The following is an 11,356-nucleotide window of genomic DNA, read 5'->3' on the forward strand; positions in this document are numbered from 1 at the left end:
TATAAAATAAAGGGGGCCAGGCTGGGGCATATTATAAAATAAAGGGGGCCAGGCTGGGGCATATTATAAAATAAAGGGGGCCAGGCTGGGGCATATTATAAAATAAAGGGGGCCAGGCTGGGGCATATTATAAAATAAAGGGGGCCAGGCTGGGGCATATTATAAAATAAAGGGGGCCAGGCTGGGGCATATTATAAAATAAAGGGGGCCTGGCTGGGGCATATTATAAAATAAAGGGGGCCAGTCTGGGGTATATTATAAAATAAAGGGGGCCAGGCTGGGGTATATTATAAAATAAAGGGGGCCAGGCTGGGGCATATTATAAAATATAGGGGGCCAGGCTGGGTGAGATTATTAAATAAAGGGGGCCAGGATGAGCGACTTAATTACTGTTTGAGGGCCAGAATGAGGAACATAATTTCTTTAGGGTCCAATTAGGGATATTATTACTACTGTAATATAATTTACTTTTGTAATATAATTTACTTTTTAGTATCCTGTTTTCCATGTAGGGAACAAAAGGGAGTTCCTGTTACTGTGCAGGGCGGTACTATATTGCTTTTCTTCTTCATCTGACGTAGTGTAGAAGTCAGGGGAAAAGTGGGGAATGTGCTCTGGAAACGATCAGCTATTGATGACTGTGTTATTTTTTGCAGAGACGAGTCCTGGCTGGAAGAAGTGGCGGTCTGTGCTGGTTGAAGAAGAAAAGCGAGGATGAAGGACTTTAACTACAGATGTCACTGGTGAGTCAGTGTATTACATGTACACGAAAAAGTAGAAGTCCATCTCAAGGAATAAAAATGATGAAGCTTTATTGCAAAAATCCCAAAAAAACAATTTTTCAAGAAAAGTCTGCTATGTCCATAGAAAGTATACCCCTAAGGGATTACTTGGAACTGATCTGCAAAGCACCTGGACGCGTTTCGAACATCTAATGTGCTTAAACTACCTGAGTATCCTGTGTATAATGTCACTGGTGATTGTTGTATTACCTGCTCACTGACACTGTATACAGAGCTCCTGTGTATAATGTCACTGGTGATCACTGTATTACCTGTTCACTGACACTATATACAGAGCTCCTGTGTATAATGTCACTGGTGATCTCTGTATTACCTGTGCATTTACACTATATACAGAGCTCCTGTGTATAATGTGACTGGTGGTAATAACAGTGTTGTTAGTATTGTGGTTGGTATTCATAATCAGTATTGTGTATTCGGTCAGTATGTGGTGGTAATTTGTGGTCAGGTCACGGTGTTGCAGTATTTCTCCTTGTATGTGGTATTATTTGGTCCCTATATGCTGGTAATATGTCATATTATTCGATCACTATGTGGTGGTAATATGTGGTCTGGTGATGGTGTGGCAGTATTTTTCCTTGTAAGTAGTATTGTTAGGTCAATATGTGGTCTGGTCAAGGTGTGATTTCTCCCCTGTATGTGGTAGTATTGGTCTTGGTATAGGGGATTATTTTGTATATGGCGGTCATTTGTTCTATTAATTAGGAGAAGATTCTTTATTTCTATTAGAGATTAAATCCTTTGTACACAGCTGCAGAGATGCACTTACAGGGGGTTCCTGTGGAAAAAAGTAATCACCTCTCCACAGGATAAGTGATAACGTATTGATTGGTGGGGGTCTGACTGCTGGGACCTATTCAGCAAAATGTGGAACTTTTTATCCCCATTAGACTGGAGTGGCATGTCTGACTTGACCACTGATCCATTCTTTCCCTCAGTGGCTACACTTTTTTTCTTTTATAGAAGCCCCAAAGAGAATGAATGGAGTTGCAGTCAGATATCCCACCTGCCGCTCCATTTTAAAATGGGGATAAGTGTTCTATCAACGATAAAACTTCCTCATTCTTCCAATCAGTGCAGTTTCTAATGGTCGGACCTAAGCGATCACCTATCCTGTGGAGCCCATGGATTGGTGATAACTTGTTTTAACCAAAGAACCCCATTAATGTAAACCACCATAATTATACATCCCAGTTATGGGGGCGCACAGTAGATGTGCAGGAGCCGCCTGTGTTTTGCAGCCGAAGCTCCACTATAAGGCTATGTGCACACGTATGCAGAAAATTTCAGCATAAAAACAGGACTCCTTCCCAGAAAACGAGCGCTTTTTGCCGCGTCCCCAGACACATAGAAAATAGCCAGAAATGCGGAATTTACCGCAAAATTAATGAGCATGCTACGTTTTTTACCGCAAAGCGTTTTTTTCGCGGTAAAAAAACGCATCAATATGCACAAAAGTGCAAAATGCATTAAAATGAATGGGAAGCTTCTTTTAAGCGTTTTTTGAGCGGATATTTTGGTAAATGCGCTGGAAAAACGCGAAAAAAGCCGCTGTGTGTGAACACAGTCTAATGCGGATAACGACTGACAGATATTTGCATATAGCTGTAGGGTGGGCCCCTAGAGTCCATTCACCTGGTGGGCCCCAGACATCTCAGTCCGACCCTGATTAATACCCCATGTATTTTTATCTTTTTGCACTTTTTATCATTTTTGCAGGATGCAGCTGGGCCTCTTTTTGTTGGCTTGTTTTTTCTGTGTGATGCATGTATATAGTGCTGAACAGCCCGCCTGCTAATACTATGAGCGTGATCAATAGGCTGTTCAGACACTTTGCACCGCACTGTGTGACTGATGTCCTATACAAGCCTTATCTGTGGGCATTTTTCCCACTACGCAGCCAGCTCCTTTTTTCTTTGGATACTGGCTGTCTTCATCAGTGGGTTGCACCTGTGCTGCCCGAAGCCTTTTTAAATGGAGGTCTGCTGCATCCTGCTAGTGCATCAGTCAGGGATTGATGAGTCTACCTTTCATGTTAACCATTACTATATGGGGCAGTAAGAGGAGCTCTGTTTTTGGGAATCATATGGCAGCAGTGGCTCAGTATTGGGGTATCAGCAGGATGAGGAGTTTGTGCAGGTTGGAAATACATTTGCACATGGAAACACAAGAAGCAATGGGATGAAACTGAAAGGGAGAAGATACAGATTAGATATTAGAAAAAACTTTTTGACAGTTAGGAAGATCAATGAGTGGAACAGGCTGCCACGAGAGGTGGTGAGTTCTCCTCCAATGGAGGTCTTTAAACAGAGGCTGGACAGACATCTGTCTGAGATGGTTTAGTGAATCCAGCATTGAGCAGGGGATTGGACACAAGGATTCTGATTCTACATGTGAACAGTGCTGGAAATGTGAGAAGTCAGATGTGTCATTGTTGTATTCTCTGCAGATGAGTCCTGGCTGGAGAAGTAGACATGTCTGTCTGGGCCACATGGAATAGATGGGAAAAGTGAATGAGTCCACCTGAAAGATCTTCAGCTGTAAGTCACCATCTATAACTGTACTGTAATCTCTTATGTGTTCTGTAGGACTGGTATCTACCACTATGTGTCACCATATGGCGGTAATATCAGTGCTGGTCTTTGTATAGAGATTTATTTTCAATAACAGTGTGGTCATCTCCTGAGGTTCCCCTATACCGCCATAGCATGATTACCTAGTTAGAGGCCACAAGGAGACACAGACAGAAAGGGCCCCTGTGCAAGAACAATATATGGGCCCTTTGCAGCCCAAGAGCACCTTCTTTGGAGGTAGATATGGGCCCCCATACCTCTTGCACCCATGTGCGGCTGTGCAGGTTGCACCAATGATATGTTCTCCTGTTAGGAGCCCACTCAGATGTTCTGCCCCCCCTGAGCTGAACCCCTAGCTACGCCTCTGCGGAGATTACATCACTTCTGGCGACCTAGGTGACACCGCGGGACATGCGACAATCCCCTGTGACGTCACTGATTGTCAGGTGTCAATGAAAAGGTGCCATCGGCAATTCTCTGATGCACATCACATCTCAGGCGTGCTGACCAGACTCCATCTTGGGTATGGGCAAATTAGTAATGGCTACACGCTAATACGTTTCTAGGCTAAGCATAGACAGAATACATTGGTTAGTGGTATTGTGCATGACCTAATCTAATACCGGCAAAAACTAATGTGTTAATCTTAAAGTGACAAGTAAATATAACTCATGTTGTGTATTATGCCATATGTACTTGTAAGCTGATTTATATTGGCCTCGCATCCCGGGAACTACGTGTAAGAACTCACCGCACGTGATGTGGATGGTGTGAGCACGTTACAGACGATCCCCAGTCATATAAAGGCATGCCACAACTGTATCCCCAATGAGGTGAATATCTGGGGTACTGAGATATGTGTATATAGACGTGTATGCCTTCTTGATGCTACAATTTAATGATACAAAATATTGTTATTTCTCCTTCGCCTCATTGGGGGACACAGAGACTGTGGGTGTGTGCTACTGCCGTCTGGAGGCCGACACTAAGTATACAAAAAAACAAGTTAGCTCCTCCTCCGCCGCATACACCCTCGCCCCGATAGCGAGCGGAAACCAGTTTTTTGCTTAGTGTCTGATGGAGGCACACGCAGTCTGGGTCTCTCCAGACTATTTTTTTTTAACATTTTCTTGCTATGAAGAGGAGACTGGGGCGACGGACCCTATTGAAAGGGTCCGATCTCCCCCAAACATCAACGGGCGAGCACGCGCGAGTATTCCTCCGCGTATCCTTTCCCGCACCGAGGGACATCTCTGGGACTTTTCCCCAGACATCTATTTTTCTTTTTTATTTTAAAGAAGATATGACAGGGGCAACGCATCCTATTGAAAGGATCCGATTTCCCCAAACCATCAACGGGCGACCACGTGCAAGTGTCCCTCCACGTACCCTCTCCCGCGACGTGGGACAATATGCCAGACTTAGCCCTGTCCACCCCTAGGTAGCGAAACCATGGGCTTGCACAGAGGCACAAGACTAGTCTGTGCGGCCCCAGGCCAACGCCAATCAGGTACTGCATGGTGGCGGACTGTCCCTCTCCTCGCCCAGCCAAGGCGGACGGAGCTAGGGTGTCTGCACCGTCCGAAGATGCGGTTTCCCTCAGGGTAAGCAGGGCTCCTGGGCAGCGGGAGGTTTTTCCAGGCCAGGGCTGCAGCGTACTTTCCAGGGGCTGGAGCGGCTCCCCTCTCCTGCCTGCAGGCAGAGCAGGGGGGCTTCTTCGGCGCAGCAGGGGCAGCGGTGTGTTCCCCTTCTCCCTCGCCACGCGCTCGGTGGCCGGGCGGGGGAAGGAGCACGCCGGGCTGAGTAGGCGCCAGTTACAGGGCGAGTTAGGCCGCAGGGAAGAGGGCTCAGGTTTAGCCCCCGACTTCGGCCTAGGCCACGGGGAAGGCCCGCCCCCCGGTGCGGCGGGCAGGCAGGGCCGAAATTTAGCCCGCGGCTTGCGGCCTAGGCCGCGGGGAAGGCCCGCCCCCCGGTGCGGCGGGCGGGCAGGGCCGAAATTTAGCCTGCGGCCTAGGCCTAGGCCGCGGGGAAGGCCCGCCCCCCGGTGCGGCGGGGGGCAGGGCCGAAATTTGGGCGGCGGCGTTGGCCTAGGACGCAGGGGGAAGGTCCGCCCCCCAGCGTGACGTCGGGCGCTGGATAAAATGGAGGTCCCGGCGTCAGAATGGGGTAGGCCGCGGTCAGGAAGCATCGCAGCCTACCCAGGGAGACAGCAGCTGGGAGCCTCCAGACGGCAGTCGAGCGCCAGCAGCAGCACAGGAGCACGGGGAGGCAGCCGGAGCTCGGGTAAGTGCGACCCCGTCTTGGCCACACTAGGGCAGGTTGTCCTCCTTCTCCTCATACCCCTGGATGCCATAAAAAAGAAAAAAAAAAAAAAGACATAATATATAGGAAAAGGTTTTTTTCCGCAGTATGTCTGGAAAAGGGAAGAAGCACACCTTCCTTTATACCGCATGCATTTCCTGTGGGGCTGTGTTCACGCGAGCGCAGACCATTAAGATATGTGAGGCCTGTAGTTCCGAACGCGCCCAGGAGCCCTCCCCGCCAACGGAGCCCAGGGGGTCGGAGCCCCCGGAATGGGCGTTATCGCTATCTCGGTCTATGGCTTCACTTACGAAGGCGATCGAGACCCTTCAGGCCCCGGATAGGGGTAGAGACAACGGCTCTCCGGTTTGGGAAGGTTCATCCACCTCACTTGAGCCGCCGGCCTGCAGGGGCCATACCCTCTCTAAAGAGACGTACAGGGAAAGACCCCATATGGCGTCTCCGGGCCCCTCCGGTGCTTCGGCATCTGTGAGTGCGACATCTCGCTCTCCATCACCATTGTCTGAGAGCGAGCAGAGTTCGGATGAGGATAGGCAGGAAGCCTTGGATCTGGATATTCCCGGGTGTCGGGAGACAGTGGACAGTCTCATTGAGGCCGTCAATCAGACTCTTGGTATTGAGGAGGACGTCTCCCTGGCCGCAGGGCATAAGATATGTTTTAAAAAGGCCAGGCGCCCACATAGGGTGTTTAGCACCCATCCTGAATTCGAGGACACGGTACAGCGGCACAGGGAACGTCCAGACAAGCGTTTTGTCAGGGCAGAAAACGCTAGAGACAAGGTACCCGTTTGCACCAGAGTTCTGTAAAGAGTGGGCGGAATCTCTGATTGTGGATCCCCCAGTGTCACGCCTGGCTTCAAGATCATTGTTGTCGGTGCCTAGTGGGTCTTCCATTAAGGACCCCACGGATCGGCTCATAGAGGGTCTAGCCCGCTCGGTGTATGAGGCATCGGGGTCAGCGCTTTTGCCTTCCTTCGCAGCTACATGGGTGGCCAAGGCCATGATGTCGTGGTCGGAGTCTTTGAACAAAGTCCTGCAGGACAGAGATTTGCCGGTAGAGGTGTCTGAGATAGCAAATCAGATCTCGATGGCAGGAGACTATCTAATTAATGCATCCTTGGATGCGGCTAATTGCGCGGCGCTAGCCGCAGCAAACGCTATCGCCATTAGGAGAGCCTTGTGGCTAAGGCTATGGCGGGCCGATTCTAAAAAGTCGTTAACATCTCTGCCTTATCAGGGTAATCTGGCTTTTTGGTGAGAAGCTAGACAAGCTTATTTCAGATGCCACGGGGGGAAAGAGTAGCTTTCTCCCACAGCAGAAGAGCAGACCGCCCTTTCGTCAATCACAGGCGCGCTTTCGGGCATTTCGCGCCCCAGGATGGGCATCAGCGGCCGGTTCTACTGCCCCGGCTCGTCGCAACCAAGACAGAGAGCGCCAGGTCACGTATAGAGCCAACCCGCTGGGGAGGAAGCGGGGCCGTCCACCCAGGTCAAGGGGAGCTAGGTCTCAGAGGCCCTCTACAAAATGACTTGAGGCATCAGGTACCCGAGGACACCAGAGTATGCGGTCGTCTGCTCAGGTTCCGCCACGTCTGGGTCAAGGTGGCACACGACGCATGGGTGGTGGAATTGGTGTCATTCGGGTACAAAATAGAGTTTATCGGACACCCTCCAAGGAGATTTTTTTCAATCCCGTCTTCCCAAATTGCAATCCCAGGCAGAGGCATTGCTAGGGGCCATCAGGATTCTTCTGCACAACAGGGTCATTATCCCGGTACCAGAGGGCGAAGAGGCCCAAGGATTTTATTCCAACCTGTACGCAGTCCCCAAGAAGGATGGAACAGTAAGACCGGTTTTGGACCTAAAGCTCCTAAACAGGTTCATCAAGGTCAGGCACTTTCGGATGGAATCCCTCCGGTCAGTGATATCGGCCATGGAGCAGGGAGAGTATTTGGCCTCAATCGATGTCCAGGATGCCTACCTGCACATCCCTATTTTTCCTCCGCATCAGAAGTTCCTTCGTTTTGCGATAAATGGCCGGCATTTCCAGTTTGTGGCTCTGCCGTTCGGGTTGGCCACGGCACCCAGGGTTTTCACGAAAGTGATGGCGGTCGTTATGGCCATTCTTCATTCTCGGGGCATAGTAGTGCTGCCATACTTGGACGACCTGTTAGTGAAAGGATCGTCTTTTCAGGCGTGCGAGGAGAATGTCGGCATTACGCTGGATACCCTATCCCGCCTGGGATGGTTAGTCAATGGGAAGAAGTCATGTCTTACCCCGGCTCAGAGGATTCCATTCCTGGGGATGATTTTCGACACTTCCCAAGGGTTGGTAATTCTCCCTCGAGACAAGGCCCGGGCGCTCCGGCGAGGGGTTCGGCGTCTTCAGCGGCCAGGCCCTCACACGATTCGATTTGGGATGAGGGTGCTAGGAAGGATGGTAGCAGCAATAGAAGCAATCCCGTTTGCGCAGTTTCATCTTCGCCCCCTGCAGCATGCTCTTTTGGCAGCATGGGACAGGAGTCCTTTCTCCCTGGATCATCAGTGCAGGTTGTCCTTTCAGGTCCGGCAGGCACTGCACTGGTGGACGCGCGACTCCTCTCTCCTTCAGGGGAAACCCTTTCCTCCAGATCAGTGGTTGGTGGTCACAACCGACGCGAGTCTTCTCGGTTGGGGAGCAGTGTTTCGTCATCACACAGCTCAGGAGCAGTGGTCTCCCCAGGAGGCCCTTCTGCCGATCAACTTGTTGGAGATTCGAGCAGTGCGGTTGGCGTTGCAGCATTTTCAGCACTGGCTAGTGGGTCGCCCAGTCCGGGTCCAGTCAGACAACGCCACAGCAGTGGCGTATGTGAATCACCAGGGAAGCACGCGCAGCAGGGCAGCCATGCGCGAGATAGAACACGTACTTCGTTGGGCCGAGAGGCACCACTCAGTAATTTCAGCGGTCCATATACCAGGCGTGGAAAATTGGGCAGCAGATTTCCTGAGTCGGCAGGGGGTCGCGGCCGGAGAATGGTTCCTGCACCCCGAGGTTTTCCGGCAGATTTGCCAGCGGTGGGGAACTCCGGACGTGGATCTGATGGCTTCCAGAGAGAACGCGAAGTTAGACAGGTTTGTTGCCCGGTCTCAGGACCCGCGAGCGATTGCAGCGGATGCATTGGTTCTTCCATGGAGCCAGTTTCGGCTCCCGTACCTTTTTCCCCCTCTGCCTCTTCTCCCGAGGGTAATCAGGAAGATCAAGAGGGAGAGGGTTCCGGCAATTCTGCTGGCCCCAGACTGGCCCCGTCGAGCCTGGTACGCGGATCTAGTACAGCTCCTCGCAGACGTGCCATGGCGTCTACCGGAACGGCCAGACCTACTGTCCCAGGGGCCGATCTACCACCCGAACTTAGGGGCCCTGTGTTTGACGGCATGGCCGTTGAGTCCTGGGTCCTGACCCAGGTGGGGTTTAGGCGTGAGGTGGTAGCCACGATGATTAACGCCAGGAAGCCGGCCTCGGCGAGAATCTATCATGGTACTTGGAAGGTTTTCTTTCTCTGGTGTCGAGAGCACGGGGTTGCGCCTTTGGCCTTCTCGGTTCCCAACATTCTGGCCTTTCTGCAGTCAGGCCTGGAGGCAGGTTTGGCTCCGAGTTCCCTGAGGACACAGATCTCGGCCTTGTCTGTTTTGTTCCAGCGAAAGATCGCTAGTATTATGCAGGTCAAGACTTTCATTCAGGGAGTCTCGCATCTAATGCCCCCCTTTAGAGCTCCCGTAGACGCATGGGACCTTAATCTGGTGCTGGGGGCCCTGCAGGAAGCTCCTTTTGAGCCATTGCAGGAGGTCGGATTGCCATACCTTACCAGGAAGGTCGTGTTTTTGGTAGCAATAACCTCTATTAGGCGGGTCTCGGAGCTGGCAGCCCTATCCTGTAGAGCCCTGTTTCTGACCTTTTTTAAGGATAAAGTAGTCTTGAGACCACCTCCGCCGTTCCTGCCGAAGGTGGTGTCCTCGTTCCATATTAATGAGGACACCGTTTTGCCTTCATTTTGTCCAGCTCCAGTACATAGAGTTGAGAAGGCGCTCCACACGCTGGACCTGGTGAGGGCCCTCAGGAGGTATGTGTCGAGGACAGCGCCTTTTCGCCAAACAGATTCGTTGTTTGTGATCCCTGAAGGGCGCAGGAAGGGGCTCGCGGCCTCACGGTCGACCATAGCCAGATGGATTCGCCTTACTTTTCAAGAGGCTTACCGTATTAGAGGCACGCCGGTTCCACCTGGAATAAGGGCGCACTCGACTCAGGCAGTGGGCGCCTCTTGGGCGCTTCGGCATCAGGCTTCGGCAGAGCAGGTGTGCAAGGCGGCAACGTGGTCAAGCCTGCACACGTTCGCTAAACATTACAACGTACATATGCAGGCTTCGTCGGATGCGAGCCTGGGTAGGAGGATTCTCCAGGCAGCAGTGGCACACCTTTGAACAGGTAGGCATGCGGTGTAGATTGATGAGTTGCTCCCACCCAGGGACTGCTTTGGGACGTCCCACAGTCTGTGTCCCCCAATGAGGCTAAGGAGAAACAGGGATTTTTGTGAGTACTCACCGTAAAATCCTTTTCTCCGAGACGCTCATTAGGGGACACAGCACCCACCCTGATAGCCAGTTGGCTTTTGTTTATTTTTGATGGGTATAAACCCTTATTTGTAGGGTGGTCCTTTTTTTTAGACATGATTTTTTGCGCTAGAGCTAAATTGCGGTCAGCTTTTCCGACTGCTTTGGCACTAAACTGGTTTCCGCCCGCTATCGGGGCGAGGGTGTATGCGGCGGAGGAGCTAACTTGTTTTTTTTGTATACTTAGTGTCGGCCTCCAGACGGCAGTAGCACACACCCACAGTCTCTGTGTCCCCCAATGAGCGTCTCGGAGAAAAGGATTTTACGGTGAGTACTCACAAAAATCCCTGTATTTTCTTGGTGGATTGTTGACTCCATGTCTTTAGTAGATAATTCCATGTTGGGAGTGTCCATTGTGCTCACTTTTACAATCCCCCTATTTAAGGCATAGGGCTGTTTTTGGCATATTGTGAATGTAATCTGCTTTCTGTTCTGATGATATGGTTTCAGTCGTTGTTCTGTGTTTTCCCAGCTACCATCTCTGAACAGATGGACTACAGGACAGTGTGGAGGCCATATACTAGAGGAGGCTTATTTAGGTCATAATATGGACAGATATTTTTTATTCAGGAGCATTTTAATAACACTGTTATTTTGAAAGGACTCCGTGTCGGGATGTGCTGCAGGAGGCTGGAGAAGAGGGAAGTCTAAAGAAAGGAGATGTGGATGAGAAAAGTCATCATGGCGTCTGGACAAGATGGAGACTAAGAGGAAGAAAAGACTCAATCAGAGAAGAGGTCACTTATAAGGTACCAGGATGTACATTTTTACTTGTTAATACTGACTGCGTCTCATCAGTACTGTGGTTCCTATATAGTCCGCAGTCTGATAAAGACTGATAACAGCTCCCAGCATCTCCTTACCATTGTTAAGGACATACTGGGAGTTGTAGGTTCATGAGATACAAATGTGCTGTATATGTGCCTGACTTAGCAGGATTCTGCTCGCCAGTTATTAATCACATGATGTCACAGACCTAATGGAAAAGGGAAGAATTAGCCGGGTAGAAAGGCA

The 11,356-nt window shown here is 50.6% G+C and overlaps 1 long non-coding RNA gene across 1 annotated transcript; it reads left to right on the forward strand.

Annotated features, from left to right (window-relative positions):
* Positions 1-427: 427 nt before the first annotated feature.
* Positions 428-11,074, forward strand: LOC141051251 (uncharacterized). The gene is made up of 3 exons (XR_012220605.1): positions 428-743; positions 3,253-3,343; positions 10,944-11,074. It is a non-coding gene; the product is annotated as an uncharacterized lncRNA (long non-coding RNA).
* Positions 11,075-11,356: the final 282 nt, after the last annotated feature.

Source organism: Dendrobates tinctorius, unplaced genomic scaffold (genome assembly GCF_039654945.1).
Source record: "Dendrobates tinctorius isolate UK_male_01 unplaced genomic scaffold, ASM3965494v1 ptg000156l, whole genome shotgun sequence".
NCBI classification, from domain to species: domain Eukaryota; kingdom Metazoa; phylum Chordata; class Amphibia; order Anura; family Dendrobatidae; genus Dendrobates; species Dendrobates tinctorius.